This window comes from Paramormyrops kingsleyae, chromosome 1 (genome assembly GCF_048594095.1).
Source record: "Paramormyrops kingsleyae isolate MSU_618 chromosome 1, PKINGS_0.4, whole genome shotgun sequence".
Lineage (NCBI taxonomy): Eukaryota > Metazoa > Chordata > Actinopteri > Osteoglossiformes > Mormyridae > Paramormyrops > Paramormyrops kingsleyae.
Window position 1 is genome coordinate 67,410,241 of NC_132797.1, and position 20,699 is coordinate 67,430,939.

Sequence of the window (20,699 nt, forward strand, 5' to 3'; positions counted from 1 at the left end):
AAAGGCAGAAGATAAAATTTAACTACAATGTTGACTTACACTCTTCCTTTAGAACAAATTATGTCGGCGAATAAATTCATGTAATTAGTATAGAAACAAGAATAAATAGCTTTCTAAAGAAATGTAACTTAATATCATGCTACTGATGAGAGCTTGCATTGCGTTTGTCCTCATAGCATCTCTGGCATACAGCCCCTGCTGAAGAAAGCTCACGCTCCGCACGTTTCCCAATAACCTGTTAGAGGCTCCGTCTCCTGTGTCACTAACTAATAATATTAGGCAGTTAGCAGAAGCATCAAGGGCGTCTGTCATCAGTCAGGCCACGGCATGATAATTATGTTGAATTATTTTTCTCGTCTGATACCGATAAAATTCACCACAAATGGGAGTTAGTGCTTTATTTACATGAGGGTTACTGACTCTCTCTCTCTCTGTCTTACTGTGACTTTTCATCACTGCTCTCTAATGAATGGAAAGCATTTTGAATTCTGTTTTTTCCCTCCCCATACTCCCATAATTACAGATGCTACATTCTCTGTCCACTCATCCATCTTCTAACTGTTTATTCAATAGTTATAAAGCTCTTCCTGCAACACTATGTGCCTGACCGAAGTCATTTAATAGATGAAAACGACATTCCTGCACTGACCATGATGGCCATAATATCTGTTTCCAGTCATTAACCTTTTCCTAAAGGTCAAACACCCACAGTCAGTTGTCACCATGTCGGTATTTAAGATTCTGCTAGAAAACCATATTAAATGAAAGAATCATCAATTAGGAGCCATATTAATGCTGTGGACAGTGAATTATGTGTACTTTATCAAAGGATCGCCATATTGTGACTACCTTCCGTCTTCTATATGCTGTGACCATTATCATCTGTGAGTATATCATCACTGAATTTAGTTTGGATGTGAGATAAATCGTGTGTGAATTCAGGGAGACTGTAGTTTTATCAAGGTATGGATTCTCAGATGATTTAGTTATTATTAGTAAGATAAGCTCTGCCTGCACTGCATGCTGGGTGACATTATGCTAATAGTTGTAGAAAATTTAAAACCAGTGACTAACTTCGAGACAGCATGAAAGCAGAGGCTGTTTTTTCAAAGCGCTTGCTCCCAGAAGTTACCAAATCATGGAAGAGATGCTAACTGATTCATGAAGGTTGTGGAAAGATGGCCGAGGATCATAGGAACGCAAATAGAATATCAAGAAAACAATTCAAGGCAGTGTAACCAAAACATGGTGCATTTAAGTCAATGCTCATTTTAATAGGCACTGATCTATCTCAAAATAAATTTCAGCCTCCGTGAGATAGTGATCTTTTCCGTTTCAGAGGTATTTTCAAGGACACTTTAACGGTGTGTGTTTGCTACATGATATAGATGAATGCATAAACGCCGGTGTTATGACAGCCCCGCGGTCGATCCAATGCAGCAGCTGGGCACCAAAGGGGTTTTTAAACCATTAAATGGGGAGAAACTCACCAAGCAGCAGATAACAGTTGTTTCCTCAGCTCAAGATCGCAACGCACAAGCTCTTTAAAAAATAACCAAGTCTGGAAGATAGTGTGCAGATTAAAAGTTTTTATCGGGGTGTTACTCTGCACTTGTGGGAACGACTAATGGTATGCTAGCTTGGCTCTGAGGACCGAAATAATAGCAGGATACCTGGCTGTATTGAGTGTGATGTAACGCCTGCCTTGGTTTTGTATCGCTCACTTAGGGCCACCTGCTCCCAACTTTAACGAGCTACCAGAGCCCGTCCGTCAATCAGCAGCTGAGGGTTGCCAGTCCTGCATGCTTGATGAGCTCTGGCAGAAAGTGTCTGTTTTGTTCTCCTCTTTTAATTTCCCAGAGTCTTTCCCTTTGATTTTTTTTTTATTAATTCTAGCTTCAGAAAACTGATTAATTCACCATCCCTTTTTCGACACCCTCTTTCTATGCAAATACGCTTAAACGCCATGTGTTTGAACCCATGAAGGAATCAATGATTTATTATCTCCAAATAAAGCTGCTATACAATAAACTGAATTATCGGACAGCTTTATGCCTATAGCCTACATCTAATGTATCAGTGTCCTTATTGCAGTAGCTTAGGAAATTATCTTTATAACCGTGAACGTTATACATGGAAAATTATACAGCCTCGTATCATCAGTTATTGAATATCATTGTTATTGAATTACACAGACCATCTTCACGGCATACACCAACCCTGCTGCTTCCATTTCAAGCCATATACTGCAGTAACTGATACATGTTTGTGTCAGAAATTTGAATTTAGATTTGTACAGATTTCCCAAAAGATTACAGGAGTTAATAGGGACAATCCTATTACGCGCTAAGGAACCAAAGCAGTAAAACTGGAAATGAGAGCTTATTTATAATATATGGCATTTGTTAGGCCAATGTATCCTTTTCCGTTATTGGAATAAGTGCATAAAAGGTACAGTGAAGAAGTGAATATAAATTAATAAGGAGTGAAGATGTGATACAGGCTGACACAGTTATACAGTCATGAACAGTGTCAGTGTGTCTTTATATGTCTGCCTGGCTTGTGTTATGGTTGGGGGAGGGGAGTTCGCACGTTGGATGGAGGTGCTGCAGTGCCGGAAGGTAGCAGGTCGGAAGGATCCCCTTCTTAGCAGACCGTGATGGAATGAGGAGGTGTCTAAAAGTGCTCTTGGAGACCACCCCAAGGAGCAGATGGTGGTCTCCACGTTCACTTCTCTGCCACTGCAGCAGGTGGGGTCAGAGTCAGTCCTGTGATGGAACTGGCTTCCCTGTCGAGGTACAGAAACCTTCCCACATCTGCCTACGGGAGATTCAGATAAAAGAAAGTGATCGATAAGAGGCAAACTATCTTAGGACTGTAACCAGAATGGTGTGAGTTGAAAAGACAAAGTCTGTCAACCTTGAACATGCCGTCATGAATGCCTTAAAGCTACTTCGTCATGAGCTGAAAATGCAATTCTCCTCAAAACGATTCGCTTCAGCCATTGCAGCTGTTTTTTCCCGCTTCTAGTCCTCTGAAGACTGTCACTGCCATTGCTGGAGGCAGCCTGTCATTCCTGATTTCCGAGATACAGATGCAGTCTTTGCCTAAACATGAGTAGCCTTGCAGTTAGTTAAACTATGTGCCACTGCTCCGTCCGATATGCGGCAAATATTCACCCACCTGATTATTCCAAAAGTTCATGGTGCATACTTTCAGAAGTCTCTGCCGAACAAGTCCGTGCGATTATATGTGTCACTAGGGATTTATGTTAGCTTTGGGACAGTCATTCATATTGCAAGTATGATTATTAAGAATGACAACATTATTAGGGAAAGTGTTGCAGGTGTGTGGTGAGTACAGCTTGTACTGGACGACACATGACAGGCTCAACAATTCACTGCCCCAGTCACCGGGCTTAACGAGAGCTGATGGTGAGATAACAAGATGGCGTCTCACCGCGGTCAGTTATGCTGGTGTTGAGTAGCGTTTCTGGTGAACCTGAATTGTGCCATCACATGTTGGGTCTGTTGAGTAAATGGCAACTAGAGATGGGCAAAAATACATCAAAATGTATCTGATGCTTAACGAGATATGATACAAATGTGAAACCAAACAAAAGATCAAATATTCTGAAATGTCTTAAATATATCCAAACTACTTATGTGAGCACTCAGATGATAGTAAGTCAATCAATAAAGTCATAATAACTGACAAAACTGCTTCCTTTTTTCGGCACCACAGATATAAATAACTGAAAACAACAAAGTTTAAGATGAAAAATGACAAACACAATTTAAGAGCTTCACTCAGCAACATCTTAAAAACTCAAACACAGAAACACAAATAGCCCTAAATGGAACTTGTAAGTCTTTCAGCTCAACACAAGTGATCAACTATTACCTCTAATAACCATTCATTAAAATGACTGAAAAAACTAAACATCATCCTTGTGTATGCATAAATGTTGTGCACACATGACGTCGTCGCGCATACATTTTGGGGAAAATATTTCTTGTGCAAAAAATACAAAATATTAAAAATACTGAACATCAAAGTATTTTGATACAAATTGCTTAACATTTTCATGAAGTCAGATGCAAATTACAAAAAACAATTTTGTATTAAAAATATGTACTTTAAGTACATGCATCATAAATATTGCCCATCCCTCGTGATATCTTGAATCTTTCTGGGGGGGGGGGGTCTCTTTTGTGGGAGGTGTGAGGGACTGTAGTGAAAGGGAGTAATGGCATGGCACAGCCAGACTAATAGCAACACGCTGTAAATAAATAACACCCCCACCTTCCCCCTCCATGTTTTCACAAGCTCTTCAAATGGGGACGTATTACAGGAAAAAAAGAGAGATGTGACATATTCGACAAGAAGTCCTCATGTCATGGTCTGTGTCAGCATCATTTCTCCAAATGGCCTATAATGACAAGGCAGCTCAAAGTGCATTTTCTATCTACTTTTCCATCACTTTCCTGTCAGTCTCCTCCCCTGATTTCTTTTTTTCCACAGCAATATTGGGATACGCTCCGCAGAAAGAAAGCCCGATGCTAGCTAAACACAAATCCCACCGAGCTGTCTGTCGTGCCGAAACCGATACAATTGCAAATGATGGCTTTAATTAGCTATGGAGACGGAACATTCAACACACGTTACTTCTGGTTGAGAGGGGGTATTATGTTTTCAAATTTCGGAATAACAATGAATAACAATAACAATTTATCACAATAGCTACAGTACCGTGGTTTGATGGCACGTGTCTTGGCCACTCGGTGGTGGTGGCTGTGAGCAGATGGCGTGTGAGTGACATATGCAGATGGTGGTCCTCACACTGAGATGAGATGGGGAGGACTCCCAGAGAAAGACCTACTGGGCCTATAACAATTACACTATCCAGCTGGCTCATGGTGCTGGCAGGGTGATGCACAGACTTTCTAGTACTGGATTCAAATTTCTGTCTGAGATCAAAGCAGGAGATCATTAAATACAGTTGTGTCTGGTAAGACTTGCAGCTAAATTTACAGGTATGTTACAGAAATGGCAATTCTGAACTTCCTGGTGTTTTTATATGCCTAGGTCCAGTCAGAGATGATGTAACCACACATTTTTATGGTTATGGAGTACAAATACTAGAATATCATATAGGTAAAGCTTTGTATGATTGCTTTAGGAGTTTTTAATAGAAACTGAAAGGCACCTTTGATTCCAAATATAAGCTTATTACTTATATTCATAAATCCATGATAAGGGAGAAGGATGAGAGATGATTGCTTAAATTACATTATCAAAGGGAGCCGGGCCAGTTCTGATTGGTTAAATTGCATTAAAGAGGGACCTTGGAAAGTGTTGATTTTTTAAATCATGTCATGACTGGGACCTGGCTGAGTGTTGGTTCCGCATTAATAAAGAATCCTCCAATTTTATTCTAGTCTGCTACATAACTAGATTTCTTGTAGCAATACCTGTTAGCTCTTTTCTTTACCTCAAACCTTCAGTATCTCCCCCTGTTCCTCTAATCCTTCATCCATTCATTCATCTGTCCTGGAAGAACCTAGCATCCCATCAAGGGAGTCCTGTACCCAGTGCTTCCTGGGATGATCCCCACATACCTATGTATAGATGGATGTGTTTACAATTATCTGAATTGCTCTGTCTTTTTCATTTTATATTTTTATTATAACATAATTGTATTTTTCCAATACTAGATAAACGCTCCTCTTCTTCTCTGAAAGTCTTCCAGTTGTAGCTCTCTTTCTCTCAGCACCCTCCCTGTGTCTGTCTCTCCAGGCCTCGCACAGACTAATCATGGAAGAGTTTCTGGAAATAAACATCAGGCAAAGAAATTAGGAAGTAAGAGAGAATCCTCACCAGCCACCTGAGGAATATCCCCGACTGGGTCTGGTTAGTTCTGATTAGTTCTCAGCTGGATAAAATAATGCTGCTTTTTCTTAATCTGACAAGAGCATAGACAAAATTAAAAATCATATACTAGAAAAATCGATCTGAACAAAACTGAAACAATGTTAATATTATTCAATGCTCTTTACTTTTTGTGCTTCATTTTTTCATTGAGTTTATTTCTGATCTAGAATGTCCATCTCAGATAAATAATTTATATCTTATCTTGACTAAATAACTGAAATAATGTTTCAATGCATACAGGGTTACATAATGAAAAGAGAGTCAGATGATGGATTGGTGTGGGTTTTCTCCCAGTTAGATGTGGCTATTGGGCAGGCAGGAATGGGATGGTTTAGGGCTGGGAGTTTTAGGACCAGCTGGGCTGCCTGTAAGCAGGAGTCCAGGGGGGTTTTGCCTCATAAAAAAATAATAATAATATAGACTTGCTACAAGTGCTCTATTTTTCATACAGCAAATGTAGTTCATTGCTGGGTATAATATAAAATGAAAATATTAAATGCATTCATCTTTTTTGGCTGGTCGGAGGTAGGTAAAGGCAACATCTACGGAATATTCAAAACCTGCATGTAGACTGTGAAGGCTGGACTCCCATCTTCTGAAACTAATTACAACATGCTGTAAATCTTTCTGTAGAGTCTGTCGATTCACTCACTTTCCAGTATAAGCATGTCCTGTCATTTTTTTTTAAATTTCTGCATAAATGTCTAATGAGTAAACTTTAGTAAATCGTGGTTTTATATCTGTTTTTGTAAATAGTTTTAGGACATAGATTTTGGTCCCTAGCAATCAAAATGTGCAGTATAATAATCTTGAGATGAAATATGTGTTATATTAACTGGAACCAGTTAATTAACATGCATTTGCTGAGGTTTTTGTAAAGTACAAAATTTGCTCTATTCCCTTTGCAGCTACAAGCACTTCCATTAGTCATCATGCAACTTTTGAAGTCGGCTAATCAGCCTCCACCACTGGCTTATGGTGAGACAATTTTCATCGAAGCTTTTGTGTGAGAGAAAGTAGAGCTGAGTGACAGAATGTTCCCCTTTTCCTGGGCACTGCGGGTCCCTCCAATCACAATTCTCCATAGATGTTCTCCTCTCAGGCGCAAGAACCGCCGCTGTCACTCTGCTGTCAGTGTTAATTAGTGCTGAGAGGAAAACCTTACATCTCGACCGTGGAGAAACGCATTAGGCTCCCTGTACTTTATTTAAGGAATAAAACTGCTTTGGGAAACAGTGAATGTAAGTCAGGATTTGTTTGGTGTTGGAGCAGGGGCTAAGCAATTAGCACCGTAGCTTTGCGCTTCCAGGGTTACAGGCTGAATTCCTGCCCCCGACTCTGGGTGGGGGGTCTGAAATTCTCCCCGATGTTTGCGCTGGTTTTCTCATGTAGAAAAATATGCACTTGGGGCTAGCGGTCTCTGGACTGCCTGTAGAGCATCATTTGGTTTGTGAGCGTGTGTCAGGCTATTAAGTGGCGACCCATCCGGTATGTCCTTGGTACTTCAGGCGCCTACAAGCGACCTTGGAACCCCAGAGAATTTTTTGTTTTTGGTTCCTCTCCTCCATTGTCTTCTTGTCTTCTGGCATTCTTTCTTTTGTCCCTTTTTTCATGTTTCAAGTACCATATATGGTGTAAAAATGGATGGCCACACACCCTTGTTAATCACTTTGGGGCCACTAATATTCCTATATTGCATTATATCTTATGTCATGCACTGCCTGGTCTTTTATTGCACTGCTGTTTGCCCTTTATTGCATTTTTGTTGCTTCTATTGCCCCCCCCCCCCCATGCACATACCCTCATCTGCAACTGTAGCAAAAGAATTTCACTGTGTTCTACTCACATGTAACAATAAAGCTTAAATCTTAAACCTGAAACTAAAGGACCCCTGTTTTCCCAAGACCCTGGACCCTGGATAAGCAGTTGATAGGCGTAAAGTATAGGGAGGGTCGTAACCCCCTCAATAGTCAAAACCAGCCAATACAACCCCCCGGACCCCGTAAAATGGGTGGAGACCTCAGTCACCCTAATGCTCAACCCAAAGTTATGTCCTTGAGTTGATGGATGATGAATAGATAGAACTGACTTGGAATTTACTTACTATATAAACAGGGATTGTTTAAGGATAACTTGCACTTTGTGACAGGTGGATTATGTGTGTCTCAAGCCCAGTGTTTGTTTATGTAGAAATGCGTGATGGACTGGAGGCTAAACTACTGCGAAGGCCCTTGGGTTTGCCCAGGACAGCTCTCTCTGCTGGACTGAGCTCGCTGCCAAGCGACAGCTTTTCTGTCATGATGAGCTTGTCAAGCCCCACTAATGAGGTCAGATCGATGCTCCTGGATGGGGTATCTGCCCAAACTGGAACACCGTGTCGCACAAGGTTTTTGGCGTGCAAAAGTCACACTCGGAGTGGCTCTGTGATGGCACCGCGGACCCCTAACACCAGACAAGGTGGGGGTGTAATCATGCACCTGATGTGGCAGTGTATGCCATAACATGCTGCGGTTATCCAGGTAAAATGGGGAGAGAGAAAGAGAGAGAGAGAGAGGGAGAGAGAGAGCAGGTTTGGAAGTAATGTGAAAGCACACAAGCTGTGGGACATTCAGGGAATTTTCAGATTCTTAAGGAGTTTGCACAATAAACACATTTCTTATGAACATATGGCTAGTTCAGTCTCTGGCAATATCCTTAATAAAATATGATTACTGGATCCTAGCTGTTATATTAGCAGAATTAATTCAAACTCAGGAAGTCAGATCTGCTATAAGCAGATGTCCAAAGTCCTCTATTTGAATCATGAAAACCTCTGAGAATAAGCGACTCCAGAGCAGAAGCAGCAGCCAGCAAAATATTAATTGATTGACTCCTGATCTTGATTTCTTAGGCACATGGCTTTTTAGAGGGAAGATAAAAATAAAAATGCCATAAAGCGTGGCAGCCACCGCCTCAGAAAAGCCAGCTCCGGAGAGGTCCCGGGCCCGTTTACTGGGGGTTTGTCAGGTGACGTGGTAACGCAGAACTGCAATTTACAGCGACCTGAATATGAGAAACAGATGAATATTTCATAGCTGTTTTGAGAGCTTGGTTACCAGCCAGCAGATAAGTGGTACCGAGTGTACAAAGTAAAACAAAGTAAAACAAAGTAAAACAAAGTAAAATGAACTAACAGAAGTTACACACCAGGCTGTAAGAACTCCTGGTCAGATCGGCTTTACCGTTACATTTCCGTTACATTTACTAGTTTATGTCTTTACCTATTTCTGTACTCATGATATTTGGAATTTTTAGTATTGCAAAAAACATATCTAGCTGTAAAGAATGATAGAAAAGAAAGAAAAAAAAATCTAGCATATCCCAGCATGCTTGTGGGCAATTGTAAATAGCCCTTGTTATATTGTTGGTGTTGTGGTTGCATTTCCTTATTGTCACGCATGTGTTTGCCTGTGTCTTATGTGCACCCTGTTCGATCCTTGCGTGTCTTTTGCATTATGTTAATTACCCACCGTGTGTGTACCTGACCTGCACATATATTGATACATACCCAGATGCAGCTCTTTACATTGTAATCTGTATTCAAGACTTCAAGTCTATGGCCGAAATTTTCAAAGGGATGCTGATTTTTTAGAATGATTTTAGATGGGAGCTGAAATGTGTCTATTGTACTTCAGGAGACAGCAAATGTCTAATACAGACTTTCATATCTCTCAGTGGTCCTGTAGGCAGTATGACAGACCTCTGAACTGGAAATATCCAGTTAAAGGCACCTTGCTTTTAAACTTTAAAAAAGATGCATAATCTGAATTGTTCTGCTTAAATATGTCTCCTAAACTGTATTTATCCTCAGAGCCCAACACCAAAAGATTATCTATATCAGTTAAAAATAAATCACTTCTGCATTTATATAGTGTTCTGTTCTTTATTGCGTTTCGGATTTATCCTTTTAATTACTGGTATGTCAGCGCGATTTGTAACCTAGCAACGGTTTATAACTGCGTGCAATTAACACCTCCTGTAAGTGCTTGGAAATTTGGAAAGACTGCTGGGTCCAAGTGAGCCAACCATAGGAGGATGAATAATTTAATCTGCTGAAATTGTAGATCATACCTTTACTGGTGTATCTTGGCATGCTCTGCTGCACACGTGTGTGTGTGTGTGTGTGTGTCTATGTGTGTGTGTGTGTGTGTGGGGAAGGGTATAGTTTCATCAGAACAATTGTCCACCTGCAGCTTAGCACAGGAGGTTCCCAGACACCACAATAGAGAGGAGGGTGGGGTGTGTACAAAATATTTGTGGATTTTTTGTAATGAAGCATTTCAGTGACATTCGGTGTCACGGCTGTGCTGCGGGAGATGGAGGTTTGGTTTAGAACGAAACAGCAGGTTGTGCATGACCCTGACTTGAACACATGCATTGGACTGTATTGTGTAATTAACATGTTCATGCATGTTTTATTTATTATAACTTAATAATGAATGGAGTGCATAAAATGACATAACATAAAAGGCAGTCATTTTTTGTTTGGGCTAAAATAAAACGACGTTTATTGTAATCTGTCCCACATCTCAGCCGCGAAGATGCGAGATGTGTCAGAAGCCAAAGGCGTGTACAGAGTCTCTTCCGCTAAAGGTGTGGCACTTTGTGACACTCGTGCCCCCAGTCTCCCACGGCACGTGTCCTGCCTGTGCTCCTTCATTTGTGTCCCCGAGGCCCATCTGTAAACTTGGGCTTTGTAGCGCTAAAACACGAACAAAATTCACAGAGTGCTTGATCCTACGTCACCTCGGACCTTGATGTTAAAAACAAACACAGCCAAAATCATTCTCTAAATTTAAACACAACGCGTGGTGATTTGCTGTGCAACAATAAAAGCTTGTAACTTAAATATTTACCAACAAACAAATGTGCGATTCTCACCAGCTTCAGCCAACACACAGAAGTATTTCTGTACCTCAGGCAGCTGTGATCTGTTTTGTCTTTCAGCACAAGATCAGCCTGAATAAGAGATGAGGATTTGTTTGCACCCATGTCAGCACCACATGCATTCATATATCATGTGAGTCACGAGTTCAGGATTGTCTTGAAATTGCTGGCTGCACCTCCAGGATTGTTCTACTAATGATAGTGTGGAGGACTGGCCACAGCTACAGGTGTTTAAGCCCAATTTCAGCTAAACTGTAACTGGTCACCCAAAAGCAGGTTATTCAAGTAAATGAATGAAACAGATGCATGATTCCTCAAATACATACAAACTATTTTGTACACTCCAGTCATGAAAGGTAAAACCATTTTAAAAACTCTAGAATAGCGGCTGCATAAGTAGGCTTTAAGGGCAACAGTGATCCCCACTCTAAAAACCCAAAAGGAACAAAAAAACCCAAAAGGACTCTTCCCAAACAGAAACAAAAATATCAATACATCAGTGAACCCAGACAATACAACATGACAATCCACAACTTCAAAATCAATAGGAACAAACCCCAAAAAAGGAAAATGATAAGCCCAATGTAAACCCTCAGACACCTGACCCCTCTTAGATGTAGTTGTCCCAAGCCAGTACTGTGAGTTCACCGTACCCAATTAAATTTAACAAACTGATTATTTAACTATAAGAGAAAAGAGAAAAAAACCCTAAAATTAATTATATTCCAGTCATACATCCCCCAAATCACCCTACGACCCACACAGACCACTCACTGAACACTCCGGCACATGCACACAACAGACACACCATACAACCCAAAAGTTAAATGACCAGCACAATTGCCCAAATGCAACTCCAAAGAGGAAAAGTGAGCAACAAGTTCCTGTGACGATACGTTGGAACCTACAACCAGGAAACACTACAGCCATCCAAGGTGTCTCAACCTGCCTCACATGCGAGCAGGTTAAACTGGAAAAAAAAAATCACCAGACCCACCCCCCCTTGGTATCGGAGACTCTCAAATTCCCAAAAGCAACCTCCACAGCACCTGACATGCGGTGGGATAAAACCCATCTTGCACGTAACGTGAGTTGCCGACATCGGCATAATCGTATTTAACTTCAAGCAATTGCTATTCTTTTCTTAGCTCAAAAGCAGCATTGATTTGTTGACCTGCGTTCCCTTGAAAAAGTTGTTTTGACTCACACACCAGACACTGACCATGTCCTGGTTTTATGTCTACATTTTATTCACGGGCATCGATAGGCCCATTTTAGAGGGGCTTCAGTCCTTCTGAAATGCTCTTCAGTCCCCCCGTTGTAAATGTACACTATTAAGTTTAAATGATGTGTTCTTGTTTACTTTCATTCAAATGAAAAGAAAAACCTAGTAAAAGCTTGGCCCCCTTTCCCATAAATCTCTAGTGACACTCCTGATCTTATTTATAGCAGAACATGGAGGTAAATACCCGGCATGAGTCTAAGAAACAATAGGAGCTAAAACGGAACCTGTCCCGTGGTTTGTGGCATGTTTATGCTCAGCTATGGGGATACTGAGCGTCTCGGGGGACCAGCTGTCTCACTCTTTGCCTGACCTACCTGCAGCACCCAAGGAACATTCCTGCAGTTCACTCCACATTCACTCCACTGAAGGTCTGCTCTCATTTTCCATTACCAGATTGGTTCCTAAATAAATCTAAAAATCCCATAAATGACCCCATATATTTGATTAAGCATCTGCTTTCAAATAAAATGGAGTCTGTTGGCTTAATCCTGACGGTGCTACGACATATTTGGATGAAGAAAAACGTGATCGGAAAGTAATGTGTTTACAGCTACAGAGATTCCATCTTGCAATCTTATTTAGAGTTTTTAAAAAATCATCTTAATGGCGTGCAGAAGAGATTCTCCAAGGCAAGCTCCATCCCGCTCCAGTGAAAACTTCTCCCTAAACACATCATTATCTCAGTAATTCAATAGCACGCATAGTTATCCTAGCTGCCTTTGTCCCCGATTAATTCCGGAATGTATGTGCTGTAAACATGCCCCCTTCCTGCTATCACAAGCCTGCCTCACCTGGTGGATCTACGGTTACTTTTCATTACACTGTTGCTGCCACAAGGCCTTTAGTTAGAAGAAGGGCCTTGATTACTGGCAAGTAGGACGGTTTCCATATACCTGCAGTAGATAATACAGATGCTGTGTTGAAGGCCTGAATTAAGGATCCTTAAATTATAGTTTAACTTCTGAGGGACCGTGGGACACCTTGGGATTCCTACATGGGTATTCAAATAGCCACTAAAGGCATAAGTGTGCTTTGACAAAAGTTTGGATTCCTGTCTTAAATAATTAACCACGTTACTTCACCTTTACACTGCTTTTATGCTCTTCCTAAGTAGACGTACGTGAAACGTGAAATCTTGAAATGGTTGGAGTTCCTATACGTGCTACATAAGATACACCTTGGCCAAGTGGGGGACCTAATTAGCATGTTATCCTTTAGATACGCTACATTGGGAGAAGAGGAGCTCAGAAAACTGCAGAGATCACCGCTGCATCAGTGCCACGCAGATTCGCTTACAGGTTCAATACCACATCTGAACTATTTACCTCTTCTTGTAAACTGATAACAGCTAGCAGCAGGCTAGGCTTCGTAGTTAGGCGGAACTCTACTTGCAGGAATTATCATAAATAATTTTGGGAGACTTGGAAATCAGACCACTATCTCGTCTTGGAAACCTACCACCTTTGGTTGTAATTATTCCTACTGTCAGTTTTATTATTTATGTTCAAAATCAATCACATGCAAGTAGTTATATATTATTTTCTTTTCTCAAAACAACATTTATACGGGAAAAAGAAAACTTTTGCAGGTGATTGCACATGAGAAGGATCAGAACATTACATTTGCATGTAAGTTCAAATATGGAACAAGGTTACGTGAAGGTGACAAGAAAAGCAGCTTCTTTAAAAGCAGCAGAAAGAGCAGATCTTGCTTTCAGGTTGTAGTTTGTGGTTTTCTAAGGACAAGGAGAAAAATGACTCACTGGTAGATAAGAACTTGCCTGCTAGCTTCCACGTCACGAAATTACTCGGAATACTTTGTGAAAATAGACGGTGCTGTCCGCAGGGTTCTGCCCAGACGGCATGGATTTAATAATATTTGTAAAACACCCTTCAAATGCTGTGGTAGCACAATGCTCCCTGCGCTGATAAGGAGATAGTGGACAGAACATTTTCCACCGGGTTCTCCAGACTCTGAAACCGGCAGGCATTAATCACTCGCTGAAAAAGTGTTGACTCTATGCCCTAAATGAAGCACTCTACTGTCGTTACTGCGTCAGTCACTAATGCAGAGGCGGAATCATGAGACTTTCCACAACTTACTTGTGAATCGGTACGCGGGGGGGAAAAGGGAATTTGATAAGCAGCAATTAGCAGATTTGCACAAAGATCCTGGCTTGAATACAAGTGTAAATGCTCATCTTGGAAAAAAATAAACTATAATTAATACTTTTCCAGCAAAAATGTTATGCTTTTGTATAGGAATGATTCGGTTTTGACATATGCCATCTTGTTCTCCTCTGAGAGCAAAGTCTGAAGTCAAACTGGAAGGTCAGCCATTTTTCTGGCATGCCTGGAGCGATTTTTTTGGTTAAGGGCCTTGCTCAAGGGCTCAACAGTGACAGGATTACACAGCTGGCAACAGGATTTGAACCTAGCGACCTTCCTCACATACATCACTCCGTCCCCCGAATAACAGGCACACCTCTCTGGATTCATAATTGCATGAATTTAAATAATAAATAGTTGCAGACTAAATCAGAATTGATTACACTATATTCTCTGCTTTATTTACAGTGTCTGTAATAATAATACTTAGTAGATGACATAAATAATAATTAATAATATGGTCTTCTCATGCTATTCTGCTTGGTTCTTTCATCAGTTTCCTCTTGGACTGCAGTGTGTGTGTGTGTGTGCGTGTGTATTGGAGAGCTTAATCTTCTCACTTGGTTTTGCCGAAAGGTGTTTAATACACATGTGATGCTGGAGTTTGAGACAGCTGGGGATTACTGGACAGCCAGCCAAGGGACAACTGGTCCAGGGGTCACCCGGACTCTGGATTCTGACAGCCGTGTCTACTGGGAAGGGCATTTTACACTGGGCTTAATACTACTCATAACCACAAAATAACAAGTCTACATATATTTCTTTCAAAGTAACCAATGTGTCATTTATTCAGGTTGTCAGGGATCCGGGCGGCTCGGGCACGGGAACGAGGCATGGTGCACGAAAAAGGGCGGATGACCTACTTGCGGCTCAAGGAACAGAAAAGGGGTTTATTACATAAAACAGAAAACACAACAAAACCAAAAGGACCACGAGGGGTCAAAAAACCAAAGGGAATAAACTAACACTACAAATACAATTAAACCAAACTGGGCAGGTAAACATACGACAGCGCTAACTTAGACAAGCAACAACACACCGGAACACATCATAGACAACGAACCACTAGAGAACAGAACAGAAGCAGGGACTTAAATACAGAAACCAAAACTGGGTAATAAGACTAACACAGGACAGGTGAGGCTAATTAACAGAGACCAGGGAAACAGGGCACAGGTGAAACTAATACTCAAAGGAACAACACAGGGAAACTAAGAACTAACCAAGGAAACAGGGAAATAGAAACCAACACTAGGGAATTTCAAACAGGTAAAGACACAAGCAGGGGCACAAGGAACAAAACCAAAACCAACTACAAAATCAGACACAAGAACTAAAGAAACTCAAATGAAACCTTAGGGAGCAAAATACAAAAACAGGAGGTGGGATTCAAACACGACAGAAGGGTACTCAGGACAGAAGGGTACACAAACAACCACATGCTCAACACATTGAGCCACATGACCAGACAGGTAACAGGGGAGAACAAAGACTAACGTAAAGAACACCTGCTGGTCAAACGGGGAAGGGACATGGAAGGACCACAGCAGGGGCTGACCCTGACACTGGTGCTACACACCAACTTCTAACAAAGCAAGAACTTAATAAGACTGTTCAAGAACCAGAAATGCAACAGAAGAATATTCATGGAACGTAAACTCCAGGCCCAAACATCCTTTCTGAACAGAGGGCGAGAGCAAAGTAACATTAGGCATGAGGCATTACTCTTCTTTCACATTAACTAAATAGATAAAGCTTCTAGGGAAATTTCCGCAACTTCATCCACAACAAATTATTTTATCCGTATTCTAAGAACTCAAACGATTTTCCAGGTAATAACAAAAATTGGTGGTAACACTTGGACACTCTGATGAGCTAAAGCCCAAGTTAAACTAAACAGAAACAGACATGCCGTGAACTACAAACATCCTTAAGCAAAGCTGTCTCCGATCACCTTATGACAGACATGTGGGACCTCGATCCGCTGCACGGTGTCAATGTGACACTGCCCGATACCGCCTCATTAAACATGAATGACAGACGCTCTGCTCCTCTTTTGTTCCACAATACAACTAATAAAATATGGATGAACCAAGGGGAGAACCAGCAGGTACTAGAACAACTCACCAGAGGGTAAGTAAGACACAGCTCAGTTTTTTCTTTACTGCCGATCCAAACATTAAGATAAGATAGAACTTTATATATACCTCGGAGGGGAAATTTCTTTATTCAGTATCATACAATGGATATAATATATCAAAGGATATTTTAACTGGAGATAAATACAACAATAAATGACAAGTGGACGGTAAATGAGTAAATAAAATTAAACTGTATTCAAAAAGAAAGAACTGTAAATGCAGTACGAATAACATACGAGTACCTGTGATTATAGACGCCAAACCCCAAATGAATCGCAGCGCTTTTTAAACATTACACGCGTGTTTAACACTGAAGACCATGACATGGCCTGAAATACATCAGGTTAAAGAGTGACTGACACTGCTGTACCCTCAATGTGACTGTGTTTACATAAGGTTACATTCCAGTGCCCACGGGATTGATGTCTGTGTACATTTTAAGACCTTTCGCATATCTCTGTTTAAAATGCTGAAGTGCATGGGAATACCACTCTCCATTCCTCCAGCTCCTGTCCTTACAGAGGATCTTTTTTTCCATTTACGACATTGGGAGACACAGCTGCCGCTTATGAACGAACATAAACAAATGAGTAGCTGTAAAAAAAAAAACAGGGCTTTCAGTCAAAAAGAATGTTTACCTCCAAGAGTAACCATCACAAATCTTACAAATTCCCAAAATCCACATATAATTAAGCTGTGAGCTCATTTCTGAGGCAGCTGACTCTTCATTCATGACTGAGTATGGCTACATATCCTCTTGCGACAGGGCAGGGAACAATTTCACGATGAGTATTTCGTTAACCTCTTTCCAGCAAAAATGTTATGCTTTTGAATCACATATTATCCATATAGGACTTAGTATACCATCAAAGGCCCTGTATGTTTGGTTATGTGCATTTGACATATATACCCACAGTGCACTGGTGTGGAGCTTTCAGCTGCATGAATTGCTGACTTAGCTGTAATTGTTTGTTATTCAAAATGAATATTTTCAAAATTTTCCAAATAGAAACACCACTTTTGAAAAGAGTGGTGATGGAGGAAAAGATGAGGAAGTTTCTGATAGTTATATTCATTCTGGGAATGTTTGCCAGCCGTTACGATTAAGGTATGGAAACGTTTAGTGCCAAGAATTCCTGAAGTTCCCAGAACATTATTCCACTACTACAACTAGGAATAATAATATATATCCCCGTAAAGGGCATGGCAGGACAGAGCGTAACACTGTCCCTTGAAACACCAAAGGTCAGGGGTTCGGGGGGGGGGGCATGTGTTTGGCGCTTTTATAATATTTTACTATAAAACAGTATTTGTCAACATTAATTGCTTTAAAAAGATGCTTGGGTAATAATATTATCGTGGTGACACTGACAGAACCTTTGTTTAAATGTAAATGGCGTTCCATTAATATTGCAGTAAGAATTCTCTCTGAAGCTTTCAGAAGACCCACGCATAATGTTCAGTGAAGTTCTGGGGATGTTCCCTGTTAGCTGGGTACATATATGCAAGTAGAGAATGAAACTGAAAAAGGATTATAATCTGTTATTCAGGCACAACAAAGTGTCATCAAAATATCACAATCACCATATATAAATCTTAATAAACCTAGAAAGTTTGTGGCAACTCCTGACACTGGGCTTTGGAGAGATAAGCTTCTTGCGAATTGTTTGTATCCAAATTATGTGGTTAATATGGTTTACACTTGTTGCTGTTATTGTTGTATAAAAAAAATCTACATACATTCAAGCTAATCATGTATATTGGGGAAGTCATTGCTGTTAGGATCTGGACAAAAATGAATGAGACATGTTTTCTCGATCCTAGTCTGGCTCAGAAAGAAAAGGGAATGTGTGGGGAGAGAGACCAAACTTGACTGATGATTCTGCCTGCAGGTTGCAATCAGGGTCAGTGTGTCCAAGCTTCCTCCTGAATCTGCAACCATTCGGCACAGAGACGGTTCTGTCTGAAACCGCTGTGGTGTAATTGGCTCCCTGACTGTGCTCCCCCAGGGCCACGAGGGCCAAAATGTGGCCTCCTGGTGACCACATAATCCCCGTGGAATGGCCCTGATCAGTACTGTAACTGGGATTCTGTGGATCACATGAGTGATGCAGTCAATGATTATGAAGCTGCGTCTATGATCAGGAGGTTGTATTAACGTCTAAATTCAGAGAAGACTGCCGAAGTCTAAAAAGACGTTCCTCTTAAATGACAATCTTTGGAAATAAATACCAAGCTGGATATAATTCTGTGGCTGCAAAACGAATTTGACTACATTTGACTACAGAAAAAGTTGTTTAAATCTTTTATCAGGCATGAATTAAAACTAGACGTCGAGCTCAGCATTTAATAACCTATAAGCAGCGTATTGGTTTTGGAGTCCACAACCCAAATGACAATGCTCTAATGAGATTATCTTAGGTGTGATGGGTAACTTTTCTTCTCTGGTTAAGTTCTGTAAAAGGTTTAATTCCTGCACCTATATCTCATACCCATTAGTACATGAGATATCTTTAGTAACAACAAGTTCAGAAACAACATCAAATAGACGTGATCATGTTCTATACAACCTGAAAAAAGAGAATGTGCTTAAGTACCCTGAATGTTTTCAATTCTCTATATCAATCGGGAGAAATTCTAGAACCATGTGTATCAGAAGTTATACATATTTATGCTAAATATGGCCGCTGCCTTCATTTGGTGAAGTGTTCCATTTGGCAAACGTTTCTGGAGTAATAAGTCAGATTGATTCTGTGCTCCAGGACACATTTACGAAGCAATAAAATACATTAAGAGCTGGAGACACTGGGCTGTTTTGTGCTGATATAGTTTAACAGCTGTGTTTCCCAGGGAGATAATTCCTCATAATAATTATGAGGGGAGGTTTAACCAGGCCGGAGTTTTAAAGGTGTCCTGAGTGCTATCTGCGAACGTTACTGTTCATAAGGTGAGAATTAATGTTCTTAATAAGAAGAACATCAAGACTCTATCAGAATTCAGCCAGATCTTCTCTTTTCTGAGTTCACCGGCACGTTTGGGGTGACGAGTGTTTTTGTCTGTGAAGTAAAGCTAATGCAAGAGTTTCCAAAAAAGGGAAAAGCTAATGAACAAAGATTATGTCCAGGGGAATATCTATCTGGGTATTTTCCATATCTGTTAGCTGTACAACCAGAGTTCCTACTTCGTAGACTTATACGTCATTTGCTCAGTCATGTCTTTACTAACACAGGGGGACAGAAGCGTCGTCAATGGAAAATCCAACAGAGGCAGTCACTACTGTTTCCAAGAAAGACGACTGCTCCACTCTGAAGTACAAAATCCAGAATAAAACTGCCGTAGGTCAAACCTGTCAGGGAGTCACGCCTTAACCGAAACAAACTCTTCGTCTGCTGTGGTTGAACTGCTTATTTGGTGTAATGATTCACCAGATTCAATTTCATTAAAACAAACAGGCCACCTGTAGTAAATATCTTTTTTATATTAAGACATTTTGTTTAGTGCATTTCAATTAAGTTTTTAAAGTAGGCTTTCATTTGGTATTTTAATGTTAAATGCAGCAGTAATTGTTATAAACTTTGCGAAAATGAACATCTGCTATATACTATTTTTTTCAAAACTGAATGAATTTCATCATAGCAAATATTACATATATATATATACATATATATATATATATATATATATATATATATATATATATATATATAAATTCTGTCTTTGGACAGAAATACCCATAATTTTCCATTGTTGGCTAGATTATAATTGCCTTTGTAAAAAGTCTCTTCAACAATTATTCAGTGTTATCACACTGAAGCACACACCTATTCTGAAGGCTGTTATAAATCCATACAATAACTTAACCACATCCAGTCATAGTAGGACTTTACTTAAATGCATGCTATCCCTGTTGTGCGTAATAAAATACAAAACCCAGTTATTTTTCATTGTTGGAAAATAAAATCAGTTTCAGCTTAACAAAAAAGGTAGGCCTAATTATAATCTTTAATTTGTTTCGAAATAGGTAGTTATTTACAGTGGTGGAGGAAGTACTGAAGCTTAGTACTTAAGTACAAGTATCCCGCAAAATATGTACTCAAGTAAAAGTAGAAGTGCTACATCAATAATCTTACTTAAGTGAAAGTACTAAGTACTTACTTTTAAATTTACTTTAAAGTATTTTTTTAAGTAAAAGTATTCACACAATGGTTTGTCTCAAGGTCTGGGGTGTGCCATTTTGTAAAAGAA

General features: G+C 40.2%; 1 long non-coding RNA gene across 3 annotated transcripts; it reads left to right on the plus strand.

Annotated features, from left to right (window-relative positions):
* The first annotated feature begins 725 nt into the window (after window positions 1–725).
* Window positions 726–14,839, plus strand: LOC111841475 (uncharacterized). Of its 3 annotated transcripts, XR_002837697.2 has the most exons (5): window positions 726–884; window positions 5,800–5,913; window positions 6,843–6,912; window positions 10,921–10,993; window positions 13,364–14,839. It is a non-coding gene; the product is annotated as an uncharacterized lncRNA (long non-coding RNA). The 3 variants fall into 3 exon arrangements; XR_002837691.2 differs by lacking the exon at window positions 13,364–14,839 and having other exon boundaries at window positions 10,921–11,202; XR_002837700.1 differs by lacking the exons at window positions 10,921–10,993; window positions 13,364–14,839 and adding an exon at window positions 8,125–9,840.
* The last annotated feature ends 5,860 nt before the right edge of the window (window positions 14,840–20,699 follow it).